Genomic DNA, 18,886 nt, shown 5'->3' with positions numbered 1-18,886 from the left:
GTGGGAATTGCAGTTACTTGGGAAGTGATGACCCTTGATCTCTTTCTCATATCAACATCTAAGTAGGACCTCATGGTCTAAATCGTGCTTGCGTGACTACATTTTTTTGGTATCTTGGTGGGCTTAATGTCTCAATCATGCTTGCGTGACACCAAGGAGTAACGCTTAATAGAAATCCTTATTAAACATCTTGTATTTAGAGGCCAAAATCCTTCTAGTTGCTTGAGAAGGACAAGTTCGGATACTTGGAAGAGATACTAAGTTCGCCATGGGGAGATTTCCATGGGGACTGATGCTTGGCTGCCCTGAGAAGTGAGTGTCATGGAGGGGAGCCCGTGGGGTCAAGCATCTATGTATTCTCCTTGAATCCCATAACGAGTCTACCTCTCAAGTACCTAATGTCCTTGCCTACCATAAGAAATGTGTGAATGAGCATGATTGTATTGAGTCTAAGTTGAAATATCTTGTCTTCTTTGCTTGTCAAAAGTTCAATTGCATCTCATTTCAAGAAAACAAGACAAATTGATTCAAAACAAGGTTAAACACAAGAACATTTCATCCAACAAACTTCAAAACACCTTCAAACATGTTTGTCAAACATTTTTCAAAATCTTGTCTCAACATTCATGTCACTTAGATTTAGGTTCATCCTAGGTTTGCATTTTACAAATTCATTGTCAATTACCAGGGTTAAGTTTCACCTAGGTCATACTCCTTTGCATATAATTAAGGGTCATCCATTTGCATGTGTCCTCTTGCATTAGAGTAATACCATTTCATATTTTAACCTAGTCTTAGGTCATTATCATATCATATTAGGGTCATTTGCATAGTAATTGTTCCTTTGCATATAGTGTCAAAACTAGGTTTTGTCATACTTGAGTAATCCAAATCTTTGATAAACCCTAAGTCATTGTTAGGAAGTCTAGACCTTATCAAACCTTTTCTCTTTATGTCATTATTGTCATTTGGTCAAACCTAGCTTAGTATCCAAGCATATAGGGGAGACATTGTCATTTGTACTTTTGTCACTTGGTCCTTTTGTCCTTTGAGGTCTAGACATCATTTCAATTTCCTAAGGGTCTCTTTTAGATTTTCATTCCAAAAATTTTGTCAAAATCTTGAAAAACAACCAAAAACATAGGTTGCATTCTTGCCATAGATTCCATTCTCATTTGTTTAGTTTGCATTTAGTTGCATATCATACATTGTCCTTGAAAATTTCCAAAAATATTGCATTTGCATAAGTGACATGCCTGTTGAAACAAGGAAAAAATCTAAGAAGATGGGCGAACCAACGTATCAACCCATTGACAACATATTAAATTCACAATTTCAAACTAGTCAAACAGTACAAATTGAAGGTTTATCAAACACATCACTACCACCATATGGAATGGTTCAACTTGGACCACCTCCATTATATGAACTAGTGTTTGTACCTATGAAACCAGGACATCGGAGTGTTCCACCAACACCAAGAGGAAATGCACCTTTCGATTGGAATCAACCAAACCTGCAACATGAAATTCAAACATTACATGAGGAACAAACTCTTTCACAAGGATTGGGTTCAGATCAAGGCATTCAACAAGAAATGAATCCAAATGTCCAACCAGATTCTTTATCAGATTCCAATGCTTCTGATGATGTTGATATGTTCCTTCAAGATCCAAAGTTGACAAAAAAGATGGATAAATTATTGAACAAGGTCTTTAAGATGTTCCCACAAAAATATCTTAACATGATGAGTAATGTGACCTCCTCAAGTGAGCAAATCAATGTGCAAAAACAACAAGGCGGTGAGCTGTTAAGTTTCTCTCCGCATCCAAATGAAGAAAATACGCAACAAGAAACTCAATCTACCTTGATGAGTAAACGTGCTTCAAAGGCATTGATAATGACTATTCCTCAAAATTCACCATTTGAGACAATAAATAATCCATTATTCAACACAACACCTATAACACAAGATCAAATGAAGACCACGCAAATATTAACAACTATCCCTCAACAAGAAGTGGTTCCTTACATGCATAAAATTGGATCAAAATCTAAGATGCAAGAAAGCTTCACGACTGGAATGCCTGATATCACCAATGTCCAAAACAATTCCATGATGCAACAAAGTTCTTATGTCCCATTAAGCTCAATATATTTGCCAAACACTATTGCAACAGATCCTTCGATAATGGCGACACAAAGAGCTACAGATAGTGGTTTGCACCAACAATAATTGTTGCAACAATTGAGTAATACACAAAAGGTACAATTGAATGTGCAAACAAGCAATGTACAACAACAACAATATCACATTTGACAACAAATTGCAGCACCTTCTTCCCCATTACAAGTTAATGCAAACTTGCAATCATCACAATGGATTGGACAAACAACACAACAAGTTAATGCAGGTGCCATACCCCATCTTAAGGAGAAACAAAAAAAACCACCCAAACAAAGTTTTTTGCAAATGATGGGATTTACACCGCGACAACAATTGGCACAAAGTCAGAAAATTCTAATTCATCAGCATCAACAACATCATGTGCCTCAATATGTGCCAAGACAAACAAGCTATCATACTTCACAACTGCAATTGGCGCTTGTGCAATATCAACAACACCCTCAATTGCAATATCAACCTAGGCTACAAGAAGCACAACAACAAGGTCAATATCAAGGCATGGCACAACCACAACAACAAGAGATGTACCAAGAACATTATATGCCGGAGACACCAAAAATGGCCATTTCAGAGCATCAACAACCGATCGGAAACATGATGTATCGACAAAGAGTACCCACCGGGATTAATGATGGACCTTCAAAATTTGATACAATTGCGCAATAGCTTGAGAAGTTGCAGCAACAAGTTGACGCATTAGAAACTAAAGGAACAAAGAAGTTTTATACAGATCAGGATTTATGTCCTAATCCATTTGACAAGAGCTTATACATGCCTCCATTCCCTAAGCATTTTGAGGCACCTAATTTTGAGAAATATAAAGGGAATGGAAATCCAAAAGATCACATTCGAGCATTTTTCGTGGCATGTACTGAAGTGAGTTATGAGGAAACATATTTAATGCACTTATTTGCACGAAGTCTCATGGGACAAGCCATGGATTGGTATTCGCATCTGCCAGGAAATATAAAGACTTGGTCTGAATTGGCTCAAAAGTTTATATCTCACTTCGTATTCAACATCAATAGTGACATGACCATGTCAGATTTATGCAACACCAAGCAAAAGCAAGGTGAACCATTAGTGACTTTCTTGCAACGATGGCAAAGCTTGTATAGTCATTCTTCCCTAGATATACCTGAAGAACAACAAGTGAATCTGTTTACCCAAAATTTGGTCCCAGAAATGATGTATGAACTAAAATTGAAAAGTCCCAGTACTATAGAGAAACTCATTAAGAAAGGGATGAACATTGAAACTACTCTTGTAGCCAAGGGAATCATTAAGCTTAACAAAGACAGTGACAACACGAACAATTCAAGGGACAGAAATAGATTTTGGTATAAGAGCAAGAATGTCACTAATGATGGAGTTGTTGATGCAAGAGCGGTGAATGCAAATCAACCCCCGTTCACAATCAAGAAATTGAGTGTTCCTAATATGTCAACTATGGAACAAAATCAAACACCAGTGAGCAATGTTACTCAATAGCCACAATACCAACAACATCTTCAACAATATAATCAACAATAAGGTCAGCAACAAAACTAGCAATGCAAACCTTTCCGATCGAGGGATGGGCCTCCTTGACAATTTACGCCATTGGGAGAGCCTATTGAGTCAGTAATGAAACAATTAATACAAGCAAAATTTATTAAGCTACCAGATATCAAGGCAGAACTAGTGGTAAAGCCGCATTGGTGGAATGATAATGCATATTATGAGTACCATCGGTCAAAAGGACATAAAACCGTGTCATGTTTTCAATTGAAACATATGATTCAAGATTTGTTAGAGCAAGGAGTAATTGAGGTCGATCCACCCAATGCGACCTCTAACACTGATCATACCATTTTCAAAACTCCTTTTCTTGATCATGACAAGGGTAAAGCGTCTTCTTCAAACTCTACCCAAACAACAAATTATGCAAGTACTAGTTATAACAATGTCATCAATTGTTTCTGAGCATCAAATGAGTATGTTTCCACTCTAAGATTAAAGGAACAAGATCCGTCTTGCACGGTCACAACTCGTCGATCCAAAATAGTCCTTAAAGGAGCTCTTGCAGCTCCTCCTAAACCAACTCCTGCAAGTCAGTATAATCTCTTGGATCATCTAGGAAAGACACCTACACAAATATCAGTCCTTGAGTTGTTGAAAATGTCCCCCATGCATCGTGCAGTCCTAGATAAAGCTTTAATTGAGTCCACTATCCCGATAGACATTGATGTTGACCAGTTTCAAGCCCAAATTGGACATCTAGCTATTTCCCAAAATGTCGCATTTTCTGATAATGATATCTCACTTGATAAGCTCCCTCATAATGATCCTTTACACCTTGAAGTCTTTGTCCATAATTGCAAAATCCAATGAGTCTCGATAGATGGTGGAGTGGGTCTTAATATTTGTACCTTGAGAGTGGTCATTGGTCTTGGTTATACAGAAAATGACATTGATGCTTCTAGAAGAATAACAATCAAAGCATATGATGATGCTGAGCACCCATCCAAAGGGATAATTACATTGCCTATCAGAGTCGGTCCAGTGATAGAAAACACTTTCCTGCAGGTCCTAGACCTTGATCTCCCTTACAATATGATTCTTAGTCGTCCGTGGATCCACGCAATGAAAGCAGTTCCATCCACTTATCATCAATGTTTAAAATATCCTTACAATGGAACTGAGATAACAATTCCAAGAGATCCTAATCCATTTCAATTTTGTGCTGCCCTAAAGGATTCTCCTCAGCAGCATGTCCCAGTCAATAAAGAGGCCAAATCACATAGTTATGTGGATCCTAATGAATTGTTAGATGTTGTCAAAGGAAAATTGAAGATACAGGACCAAGGATGTGGAGAGTATTCAATGGATCAAACATTCCTCATTGGGAATTTACCAATAACTCCAAAATCATATGGCAAACCACATTTGTTGCGAAAGGAACCTAAGGTAGTTATTCAATATCAGCCTCCCACTACATTTACAAGATGGGGTGAACTTGACAAAGAAACTTTAGATGATGATGTCATAGATTGGCTTTATAAGGATCCAACTAAGACCCCACCTATCAGGTTGCCAGTGGAATGGTACGGCAAAGGATTTACTATGCTGCAAAAGAAAGGATATGATGGCTACAGTGGCTTAGGCCTGAACAAAAATGGAAGGCTAGAACCTATTATACCCAAGATGCGACCTCCAACTTTAGGGTTAGGTTTTGTACCATTGCAAATTGGATCCTCATCTACCAAAGTGACCCCATATGGAAAAGGGTGTGACTCTGATGATAAAATAACACCTGAGGATACCCGACCCAAAACTGATTCCAATGAATGGGAGTGGAGTTCTTTTTCTTCTAGCTCCTATGCCCTTGACAATATTTTCCTTGACCCTGATAATTTGCCTATGGAAGACAAACATGTCCTAATGCTTGGATAGAGTCATTCTGGGATCCAAGCTACGAATCAGATACAAGTAGTTCAGACAGTGATACCACTGATGTTTACATCTTTACCATCTCAATCCTCTCTCTCCTTAAAACCGATGATGGCATGCCCCTCGTCTATCCCCAGCTTATCCAACATGACCAACAAGAACCACTCACATTGGACTATTTTCAAAATGACGAAGCAATTGCAGAATTCCTTGGACTACGGGAAGGAATACCACAAGGTGATCATAAGGCAGGATTTTCTATTGACCTAGATTCCATAGCATATTTTGGGGAGTCAACTCCATCTTCTAGTCATCAAAATGAAAAAAGAAAAGAAAAAGTAAAAAATCAAAAGAATAGATCTTTGAGTGAAAACCATCAGGAACTCTCTAATCATGCAAAAGTAAATATAAAAGATGTAGCTGCGGGTGAAAACCTCTCTGAGGCGCCCAAAGGTGGAAGGGTGGACACACCCCTATCAAGTTAGGATAAATCAACATTGCTTGTGGAAATGACCGAAGAAATCAATTTGGGCACACCTGACAACCCTAAGGTCATTCATTTTGTGGCTTCTCTATCAAAACAGGAAAAGATAGATTTTGTCAATTTCTTTCTTGAGAAGAAGATCAGCTTTGCATGATCCTATGTAGATATGCCTGGCCTCGATCCAGAATTAGTCCTTCATCACTTGCCATTAAAAGCAGATGCCAAGCCTGTCAAACAGAAACTTAGAAAGATGCATCCCCAGGTGGCTCTTTTGGTCAAGGTAGAACTGAAAAAATTACTGGATGTGGGCTTTATCAGACCCATCGATTATGTAGACTAGATTTCAAATTTGGTACCAGTTAGCAAAGTAACTAGGGGCATCAGAATCTGTACAGATTTTAGGGATCTCAATAAAGCATGCCCTAAAGATGATTTTCCACTGCCAAATATAGACATTATAGTTGACATGACTGCTGGATATGAGATGCTCTCATTGATGGATGGTTTCTTCGGCTATAACCAAATTCGCATTGCTCCTAAAGACCAACATAAGACTCCATTCACATGTGCTTGGGGTACCTTCTATTGGAATGTGATACCCTTCGGTCTTAAAAATGCAGGCGCAACATATCAAAGAGCGATGATGATAATTTTCCATGATTTCATGCATACATTGATGGAGGACTATGTTGATGACTTATTTTGCAAATCTGTCACAAGAGATAGTCATTTAGCCATCCTAGGCCCAATCTTTGACCGAATGGAGACCTACAAGCTCAGACTCAATCCAAAGAAGTGTGTCTTTGGTGTCATAGCTGGCAAATTACTAGGGTACATTATTTCTCACAGAGGCATTGAAGTCGCCCTGGCCAAGGTTAAAGCAATAATGGACATGCCTCCTCCTTCTAATCTCCGTCAACTATGTAGTCTGCAAGGAAAGCTACAGTCAATCTGCCACTTCATAGCTCAGTTGGCCGACAAATGTCATCCATTCCAACATCTATTGCATAAAGGTGTCTCTTTTAAATGGACTGAGCAATGTCAATCAGCCTTTCAAGCCCTCAAGGACTATTTTCTATTGCCGCCTATTCTAATGCCTCCTATAGAAGGAAAGCCATTTATATTGTATATTTTTGCAACTTTAATGGCACTAGGAGTTCTCTTGGCCCAACAGGATGAGAAGAACAAAGAGCGAGCTATTTATTATATCAGCCAGACACTAGTAGGCTATGAGCTGAATTATTCAACTATTGAAAGGGCATACTTAGTAGTGGTATTTGCAACACAGAAGCTCTGACACTATATGTTAAATCACCAAACATTGCTGGTTGCAAAAATTGATCCCCTAAAATACTTTCTTAGCAGAGTAGCTTTGACGGGTCACCTAGCAAAGTGGGTTATAATCCTCAGTGAATTTGATATTGAGTATATGGAGCAAAAGGCAATAAAAGGACAAGTCATAGCAGATCAACTTGCAGAGGCTCCTATTTATGATGATCATCCCATGTTGACCGATTTTCCAGATGAATTAGTCTTTACTCTCACATCTTCTAATGAATGGAAGTTATACTTTGATGGATCCCATACCAAGTTCGGGTCCAGAGTAGGCATCTTGTTTGTCACCCCTCAAGGTGATGCTATTCCCAAGTCCTATAGGATAACTTTTCATTGTACCAATAACATTGCCGAGTATGAAGCACTGGTCACAGGACTCCGAGTAGCAGTCCACTAGAACATCACACATTTACAAGTCTATGGAGATTCTCAATTAATCATCTGACAAGTGAATGATGACTATGAAACAAAAGATGAAAAACTTATTCCCTACAAGCACATGGTAGATTTCTTCAAGACAAAATTCACGGCTATCCATTTCAGTCAAGTTCCAAGAATGCAAAACAAGTCGGCAGATGCGATGGCTACGATCGCTTCCATGTTGAATATGCCCCACAATATGGACAAATGTGAATTTTTGGTCGAACAGTTGCTTGTCCCTTCTTTTGACATTCTGACAGCAAATGTGATGTGCACTCTTGTTGCTCCCAACTCCCCATGGTACAATGATGTATATCAATATTTGAAATCCCAAACCTTACCACCTAACCTTTCCGCTAACCAACGCCGAGCCTTCATCCGACAGACAACCAAATATGTCATCAGCACCGACACCCTTTATCGTCATTCCTTTGACCATACCCTCCTCAAGTGTTTGGATTTTGACGAAGCACAAATGACTTTACATAAGGTTCACAATGGTATATGTGGGGGCCATTTCAATGGTCTGAGCTTAGCCAAAAAGTTGATTCATGCTGGGTATTATTGGCCCACTCTGGAAAAGGATGTTCATGGTTTTGTTAAGAAATGCTACAAATGCTAGATCCATGGAAACTATATTCATGCACCAACCCAAGAGCTTCATTATGTCATATCTTCGTGGCCCTTTTCTCAATGGGGATTAGATCTTATTGGCAAGATTCACCTGACATCTGCAAATGGACACAAGTTTATCATTACAGCCATAGAGTATTTTACAAAATGGATCGAGGCTATCCCCATGACCTATATCACTGGTGTGCAAATTTCAAAATTCCTATTGAATTATATCATATGCAGATATGGGGTTCCCCTTTCCATAGTCACAGATAATGGTCATCCCTTCAAGAATAAAGATGTCAAGGAACTCTATGAAAAGTTTCATATCCAACACCATTTCTCCAGTCCATACTATCCACAGGGTAATGGTCAAGCCGAAGCATCAAATAAAACCATTATCAAGATCCTGAAAAAGGTTGTCAATGATGCTGGTCGAGATTGGCATGTACAGTTGAATCCAGCACTATGGGCCTATCGCACTTCTATCCGCACACCTACTTGTGCAACACCTTATTCCTTGGTGTATGGTGTGGAAGCCATTTTACCCTTGGAAGTGGAGATTACTTCCTTGCATGTTTCCTTGCAACATCTGATTGATGATGAGACACACAGAGTCTCTTGGTTGCATTCGCTTGAGATGTTAGATGAGAAACGTCAGATAACCCTAACACATTTACAAGCATATCAAAACCATCTCCATCGCTCTTATAATAAGAAGGTCAAAGGGAAACACTTCAAAGTGGGAGATCTGGTTTTAAAGGCAAACCCTAAGAATGCATAGTCTATTGACATCATCAAAGGTAACTTTGAACCTAATTGGGTTGGGCCTTTCATAGTGACTGTCGCCTATGGCTCGGGGGCATATCAGCTTGCCACTCTAGATGGTGAACCTTTGTCTGATCCTTTCAATAGCATGCACCTTCGCAAGTATTGGGCATAATTTTCTATCAGCACTTCTTCAAGTATGATCCTGAAAAAATACAAAAAAAAATATACAAACAAAAAAATGAATAAAAAAAAAAAAGAGAAAAAGAGCAAAAAAGTAAAGAAAAATGATTCGCCCTCTTGTGAAAACCTGGCAAATAGGCACTTTGGGCAAGTACCATGGTGAAAACCTGGCAATCAGGCACCATGTGTAAACGAGATCATTGCTCCGTCATCTGTCATGACCTCTAGCTATGCTTTCTCTCAATCGGTTTATCATGTCTGTCTTTGTCTTGACCCAATGTTCTGTTCCAGGCCTGTGATTGGTCAACATCATTGTCTTGCATATTCCAGTTTCTTGTACATATGTCTTTCAAATGTGCATTGGGTGCATTCCCCTTGTCATGATCAATCACTAGAACTTTCAAAAAAAATTGAAAAATGTCTTGAAATAAAAACAAAAAAATTGAAAAATGTCCTGAAATAAAATCTCTAAAAAATTTGAAAAATGTCCTGAAATAAAATCTCTAAAAAATTGAAAAATGTCCTAAAATAATTCAAAAAAATTGAAAAATGTCTTGAAGAAATCTAAAAAAATTGAAAAATGTCCTGAAGAAAACCTAAAAATCAAATAAAGTCCTGAAATAATTCTAAAAAAAAATTGAAAAAAATGTCTTGAAAAAAAATCCCTAAAAGGTCAAATAAAGTCCTACAAAAAATGAACACAAAAAATTATAAAAACTTGAAAAGCAAAACAATAAATAACCCCTCTGTGCATAAGATAGATCACTGAGCATACCTCTGACGACACGCAATCATACACTGTGCTTTACTGAAATCACGCTTAAACAGATGAACTTTTCAATCAAACCAGACATTCAAACTGATTGCACTTGTCATATCAATCAACCACAAATTTATTTGTCCTTGTCACCACTATCATGGGTCTTATACAGGGTGTGGTATGCTCAAAACTAGATTGTGTCCTATCTTAGATGGGGTACTGTATTCCCTGAAACCAGACAACATGATCATCCTATCAACACGTTCAACTTTTGACAATGAAGATAAAGATGTTTGTTTGACTTGTTGGAATTAGCGAGTCTTATCATTTATTGATTTATCTTCGATCATGTTCCTATGTTGCTCGATGATGTCACTGAGTGATTTAGAGTAACCGGGATGGTTCATGGTCCCTTTCGTTTTGATTTTTTTTATGTTTGCTGTTTGTGGAATGTTTGTCACAAACTGGGGCAACTATATCATTGGGTGTCTGTGATAAGTACGTTCACTTTGTGAATGTCGCACATACCTCGACCCTTGATGTATGCACCCTAGGATGCTTCACTCATTCCTTGTGTGTGATGTGTCTATCTTTTGCAAAAGGGGTTGTGTTCCAGCTCTGGCCTTGAATGCCATGATGCTCTGCATCCGCTTTGCTACATTAAATAAAGGTTCTCACCTACTTATGTACATTTGTGAAAGCAAGTTTTCCTTCATCTCTAACTTTCCTCTATCTAATTTCTTCTTACTAACATTTCTTCCGTCAGTCTTGGCAGTTGTGCCTTCCACTACTTGTTCTTTGTGCATTCGACCTTCGATTTTTGATCCGTTCGATTCTATCATTTTCTATCATTCTTATCGATCAATTGGCCTCTTTTCTGGATGTTTCTGGCCAATTCCTTGAGGGGGCATGCATATGTCATTGTTATTATCTGGGGCATTTTCATTATCATTCTTTGAAACAACGCTTAAAATCACATTGTCTCAAAGAGGGGAAAAATGTAGACACCTAAAAATGGTCAACGCTTGCGGAGTCATACTTTAACATTTGTGCATTGCCTTATTTTAGGGTTTTTGCATTGCATTAACATTTGTCCTATGTCACACACTTGGTCTTTACCATTTGCGAGCATCGAGTCCTTCTTCTACATTCTTCAGTTATCTCGCTTTCAAATTTGGTCTTGTCGATAACAATCTTCAATCATGATTTTGGTCAATCTTATCCTGTCGCATCAATGTGTATATTCATTTGTCATCATTTTGGACATCATCAATCCTAATTAGGGTTTTGTCCTCTTATCAATCTTGTCATCATGTGATCGATTTGTCATCAATTCTTGTCTTTTGATCAATTTGTCATCAATCTTGTCGTCTTGTGATCTATTTTGTCATCGATCCTTGTCTTCTTGTCAATTTTGTCATTTTGTGATCGATTTGTCATCGATCGTCGTCTTTCTCAATTTGGATCAATTAGTCATTGTCCCTCGTCAATTGGTGCATTTATCAATCACATCATTTATCAGCATTGGTCTTTTATCAAGTCAGAATCATGATCAAATCGAATCGATATCAATTATCTTTTGTCAAGACCTAATTGACGTCCTTGCATTTTCTGGGGTTTCATGATTTTATTCATTTAACCCTGTTTGTCATTTCTCCCTCTAGGTTAAATAATTTATTTATTTATCCTAGGTCTTCATGTCACAATTAAATGTTTAATTTAATTGGCTAACTAATTATTCCTCTTTTTGTGAATTGATTAATAAATGACAAATTATTAATTGATTTACTTAATTTCTTCTAATTCACTAAATTCCTAATTTCCTCATTTTCTAATTTCCTAATTCCTAATTTCCTCATTTTCTAATTTCCTAATTCCTATTTTCCAATTTTCTAATTTTCCTAATTTCTAATTCAATTTCCTCCTATTTATCTCCTAATTTCATGGGAATGACATTTCAATTTGTCATAATTTGTCATAATTTGTCATAATTGAGAATCAATCAATTTTGACATAGAAATTTGTCATAATCTTGTCATGAATTATCAATCAATCAATTTTGCATAGAAAGTGCAAATTTGTCATAATTTGTCATAATTGACATTCTTGATTTGCAATTTCCATTTGAATCTCTTCATGCTAATTTGATCTTTTCTCCAATTTGTCTATAAATTGGATGATTTTCTTCAATCCCAACTAATCACTTTTTCGAATCACTTTGTCAAATCAATCACGCTTCGAGTATTCTTGCGCTACTATCTTGTCTACTTGCTTTCATCTCATGTGTATGCACTTGTAGGTGAGATCCACAAACAAAGCTATTTGAAGAAGAAATAAGGACAATGGAGCCACATGAAGGAGACATTCAAGTCTGCATTTGGTTTGCTTAAGTTTTCAATCTTGAATATCTTGTTTTCATATCTCTATTGGATGTAATTAGGATTGATCATTACATTTGAGCTTTTGTGATTGAGCTATGACTAATATTGATTTTCTTTGATGATTTCCAGATTCCTAGCTACACATAGTACAAATTACCAATCATTGACCGGTATTCCTTCTCATTCACCAATGCTGAGTCATATTATTTTGACAATTTACAATTGGTCATCATCGGTGTACCAACTGGTTTGCTGTCTTCCATGCCAAAGTTCTTCAAAACCTCTTTGACATACTTGGACTGAGTGATAAAGATACGATCTTTCATTTGTTGAATCTATAGTCCAATGAAGAACTTAATCTCTCTAATTAGTGACATCTCGAATTCCTTCTTCATTTCATCTGCAAATGCATGGCTCATCTTGTCATCTCCACCAAAAATTATGTCATCAACAAACACTTCACAGATCAAAATCTGATCTCCTTCTATCTTCAGATAGATATTTCTATCTTCACTTGTTCTTTCAAATCCAATCCTCACAATATGGGAGTGTAAACATTCATACCATGCTCTACGTGCTTACTTCAATCCATACAAGGCTTTATGTAGCCTACACACCATATCATTGTCTTCTGATAGGGAAAACCCATCTGGTTGCTCTATATACACTTCCTCTTCAAGTATTCCATTCAGGAATGCAGATTTCACATCCATCTGATACACTTTGAATCCCTTGAAGGTTGCATATGCAAGTAGCATTCAAACTCCTTCTAATCTAGCTATTGGAGAAAAGGTTTCTACATAGTCTTCTCTTTCTTCTTGAGCATATCCCTTACATACCAATCTTGCTTTGTTTCTTACCACTGTGCCACCTTCATTCAGCTTGTTTCTAAAAACCCATTTAGTGCCAATAACATTATTATGCTCAGTTCTGGATACCAAAGACCATGTACCATTCTTTTCTATCTGGTCAAGTTCCTCTTCTATAGCCTTAATCCAGTCTTCATCTTTGTGTGCCTCTTTAAATTTTTTGGGCTCAAATTCAGAAATCATGCAAGAATTCTCTCTGACCTTTCTTCTTGTAAGTATTCCTGCATCCTTATCCCCTATGATTTGCTTTGGATCATGATGCAAATTTACATACCTAGGAATGATCTTAATTGATTCCTCTTGTTTTTCTTCTTCATCCTCATCTTCATCTTCATCTACATCAGCATCTATTGGTGTAGGAGCACTATTACTTGTACTTGGTTGTTTTGCAACCGGTTCCCAGAAGGTTACATCTGGTTCATCTACCGCTTGCTCGCTGCTAGTTTCCTCAAGTTTCTCAAAGGTTTCATCAACTCTAACATTGATACTTTCAACAATTCTCCGAGTCCTATTGTTAAAACACTTGAGAGCTTTTCCCTTGGTGGAATACCCTAAGAATATTCCCTCATCACATTTTGCATCAAACTTGCTCTAGTATTCACTTCTCTTGATATAACACTTACTACCAAACACTCTAAAGTAGCTTAGTACTGGGTTCTTACCAGTCCAATACTCATAAGGAGTTTTATCCTTACCTTTCTTGATGAGTACTCTGTTCATAGTGTAGACTGTAGTGCTCACCGCTTCTCTCCAAAAAGATTGAGCAACCTTCCCTTGAATCAACATCGTTCTAGTAGCTTCAACTACAGTTTGGTTGTTCCTTTCTACTAGGCCATTCTATTGTGGAGTCTATGGGGCAGACAGTTGCCTCTTGATGTTGTTCTCTTCACAGTACTTATTGAATTCACTTGAAGTGAACTCACCTCCTTGGTTGGTTCTAAGGCATTTAATCCTCTTACCACTTTCCTTCTCAACTAGTGCCCTGAAGGCTTTAAACTTTCCAAAAGCTTCAGACTTGTCTTTCAAGAATGTGACCCACATCATTCTTGAGCAATCATCAATAAGAATTATAAAGTACCCATCTCCTTGAATACTCCTAGTTTTCATAGGACCACACAAATCATTATGCACAAGATCAAGTAAATTATCTGTTGTGAAAGATTTACCTTTGAAGGTTGAGGAAGACATTTTCCCTAGTTGACATTCTCTACACAAAGGATTCTCTGGTTTGTTCAACATAGGCAATCCTCTAACTACCTTGATCTTACTAGCTTTCACAATATTATCAAAATTTACATGGTAGAGTCTCCTATGCCATATCCAACTGTCATCAAACTTAGTCATTAGACATTGACTAATATTTGTATTTAACTAAAATAAGTTACCTTTGGTCTACATACCAGTGGCCATCAATTCACCACTCTTTTATTTTATTTTGCACACTCCATATTTGAATTCCAGAGTGAGTCCTTTATCATTTAGCTGAGCAACACTCAAAAGGTTACGCCTGAGACCTTCTACCCAATACACATTATCAGCACTACTTTTTCCATTTAGAGAGATGGACCCTTTGCCTTTTACCATACATGGTGCATCATTACCAAATTGGACTACACCTCCATCATACTCTTCCAGAGATAGAAACTTCCTCCGGTCACCAGTCATGTAGTGAGAACATCCACTATCAATAATCCACTCATTATAATTATCAAAGCTAGAGACAAGAGCCTTCTTATCTGACACATCTTCCTTAATGGCTACAAACACTGTGTCTTTGCTTTCTTCATCTTCTGATTCATCAGCAGTGACACCTTCATTGACTACAACAAGTTAGTTTCTCCTATTTCCTCCTTTAGACTTTTTAAACTTCTCCGGTTTGTCCTTATTATCACTGTTGGGATAGTTGATAGCAATGTGCCTTATCCTATTGCAAGAAAAACATTTCAAAGGGAGATTACCTCTGTATTTTCCAGCTCCCTTAGGAAGTCTCTTGGCAAGAAGAGATTAAAACTCCATCAGGATCTCCTCATCATCCATATCCCTACTTTATCTGGGTTCATAGCTAGTTCCAACTTCTTTTCCCTTTCTAAATAGTGCAGCAGATGCTCTAAAGGCTGATTCAGTCTTCTGAACACTGCCATCATAACTGTTTAGCTCATATGCGGTCAACTTAGCAATAATGGAGTCAAGGGATACCTTTATCTTGTCAATAGATCTCAACTCCTAAATAGTAGCAACCCTTATTGCATAGACCGGTAACAAGGATCTCAAAACTTTGCTAACAATGGTGGAATCATCCATTGTACCTCCTGCACTCTTGATTTCTCCAACAATAGTTTTAATTCTTATCCCATATTGTTGAATGGTCTCTCCTTCAACCATCCACATGTCTTCAAATTTTCCCCTAAGGCTCTCTTCTTTAGCTTGCTTCACATGCTCATCATCTCAATAGATAGACTCTAGAGTATCCCATACATCTTTGGGATTGTCTTTATCCTGAACATCTATAAACTCAATATCAGGTGGACTGCTGATAAGAGCTTCCATGACTTGCCCATTCTCCTGAATTTCTCTTCTTTGATCATTGGTGAGAGTACCAGTAGGGACAACATAAGTATTCTCAACATAGTTCCAGTGTTGAGCACCCATGCTTTTAATGTAGATCTTCATTTTGTCCTTCAATATCTTAAAGTTATCTCTGTTGAATTTAGGACCTTCCCTCTTCATCATTAGAATAGGATCTTTTCCTCAAGCGGTTAAGCTTTTAACAAAGAGGACCTGGAGGATTCTCTAATACCAATTGATGAATAATGATGAACAGTAAATACCCAACAGATACTAAGAGGGGGGTAAATCAGTATGGACAAAAACTTCTTCAACAACTTAAACTGCAAAGACTGCACTAACCGGTAAACAATATCACCAATCTAAATCAAGGCACTTATCGGTAAAACATAGTATGACTATAAAAGACATATACCAGTAACATATAGATCTTATCAAAACCTAATATCTCATCTCAACTTCACCCATATGCTTAATCAAGTAATACATCAGAAATACAATGACCATTGGATCAGCTTGCATTACTGCTTAACAAAAACACTAAAACAACACATGAAAAAGCATCACACATAACACACTGATTTTTCACATGGAAACCCAACTAGGAAAAACCATGGTAGGGATGAATACCCACAAGTTATTCTTGAACTCTTTTGAAGTTCACTCTGTTAGGAGCCTAGTCCAGTTAAAGACTTTACAATAGGTTCTGCTAGGAAATGATCCTACTAGGGATCACCCAATTAAGGGATGGCTAAATACCCAGTTAGAGGTTGAAACCCTATTAAAGGTTACCTTGTAAGAGGATTTGAAGAACTCAATGATTTTAAGTCACCCTATTAAAGGATTTAAAAAAATCATGTTAAAGCTACCCGATAAAGATATTTTCCATCTACTGAAATGGTTAGAAGTCAATAGGTAATACACTGATCTAATAAAGGCAATTAATGCCAAGGCAAATATGCTTTAGTTTCTTTACATCTGCAATCGCACTCTGTAGATCTCTGGTTACTCCTTAGGTCTGGCAAGAATCACCTCACATACATTCATTTTCCAACAACTTCAAATAAAAATCATCATCGACTTTATAGACAACAATTAGGTCGGTGGCCAAAACCTAAAACCCTAAGCATCTAGGTTAACAATACAGTCGATCCAATCTTGGTTGTTTAAACACATTACATAGGGTAAAACAATCTTGAACAAATCTCAAGACATTCTCCATCATCTATTCTTCACCGCTTCTAGAAGTTGATAACCCATCACGTGCTCTCCACTGTTTACTAAGATTTTGCTAATTCCCAAGGTAGATAGAATCAATCTTCTTCATGCAAGATCCTCAAGGATATTCTTCATGCGCACAAGGTTGACATGGTAACATGATCTAATCTTCATTTTAAATGCTAACTTATCATAGGATGTCATCGGTCGAATCACACAGACTTGGAATGCATCAATTGGAAACCCTGAAGCTGAGACTACCAGCCGGTAGTCATATCAAATGAAACCCTAATACAAACTTTTCATATACTAGTTCATACTCCAACATACCAGTTCACTTTTTGCATATACGGGTTCATACCATCATACTAGTTCACTGGCCAGTTTTCTTACTTCAATATACTGGTTCATACTTCAACATATTGACATCAATGACAACATACAATCCCATCATGTCATCAAACTCTGCACATATGCCAATAGGTTGGTGATCCTATCTAGACCGACATAGATGACCTAGCAAAGGTGGATGCCGACAAAGGGTCCACGTAAAGGTGAAGTGGGATACATGCACAGGTCAGTGAAATTTGTTGGTGAGGTCATTGGTGACTAGTCCAAAATTTAATGGCGACTGTGAAGCTCAAGGAAGTAAAGCAGATCTTTGCAGCTCTAGATCAAATAAATAATAGATATCTAGGATATATTGATTGAAAAGATTGAAGTAGGTGAAGGAAAATTTCAAACCTTTCTTTGTGATCAACCAAGAGATCAGTTGATAGATTAAATGCAGATTCCTAAATATAAAAAGTGTGTTCTGGAAGGCACGATAATGGCAGTGTTGATTGATGTGTTGTAGATCATAAATCAAGGAGATGAGATCCAATCAGATCTATTAGATATGATATGTCATGTTGGTCGAAGAAGAAACCCTAAGGTACAGAGCTTGAACTGAAGCTTTGGTGGGAAAACTCATGTATATGTACGCAGACCAAGGATAGGAATGTAGTTGCTCCTGTTGCATGAGAGAGTGAAGAAGTGAAGAGAATAATTTTTAGTCAAGTGCTCAATGTCTATTAGAGAAGAGACTGAGTGTGTGATAGAATCAGGTTGAAGAGTTCAACCGATGAGAGTGAGGTAACCGGTCAAAGGGTTTAGCAAAGGTTTAGTCGGTAATGCCAGAGCAACTGGTAAACTATAAAAGTGCATCAGTTAAGACAATCGATAGAGTAAGAACCAGCACAAAGGTAGCTCTGAGTGAAGAAGTTGTGTGTGAGTGTGGTAGAGAAGATTCAGCAGGCATAAAACAGAGCAGGGGTAAACCAGTAAGCTGAGTAATCGGTAGTCAAGTGACAAGTCTATCAGATAAACAGACGGTAGAGGCTGAGTCAACAAGAAAGAAGAAGAGACAAAAGGAGGAAGAAGTGAATGGGGTAGAGTGTGATCCAACAGAAAGGAGGTTGAGTGGAAGATAGAACACACTACCAGTAAAGTTGATGAGAAGGGAAACTGACAAAGATCTTAATCATTAGTCATTATAGAACTCATTTATAACTGGGCTATTACTTTTGTTATGATATCATGTATTGTGGTCACTGAGTTGGTGCTCGATGTAGGGGTTGTAGCTCCTTTGGGTTGGTGCCCATAAAAAACAAGGGTTGGTTCTCTTTT

This window comes from Cryptomeria japonica, chromosome 6, assembly GCF_030272615.1.
Source record: "Cryptomeria japonica chromosome 6, Sugi_1.0, whole genome shotgun sequence".
Lineage (NCBI taxonomy): Eukaryota > Viridiplantae > Streptophyta > Pinopsida > Cupressales > Cupressaceae > Cryptomeria > Cryptomeria japonica.
Note: the sequence above shows the minus strand (reverse complement) of the source record.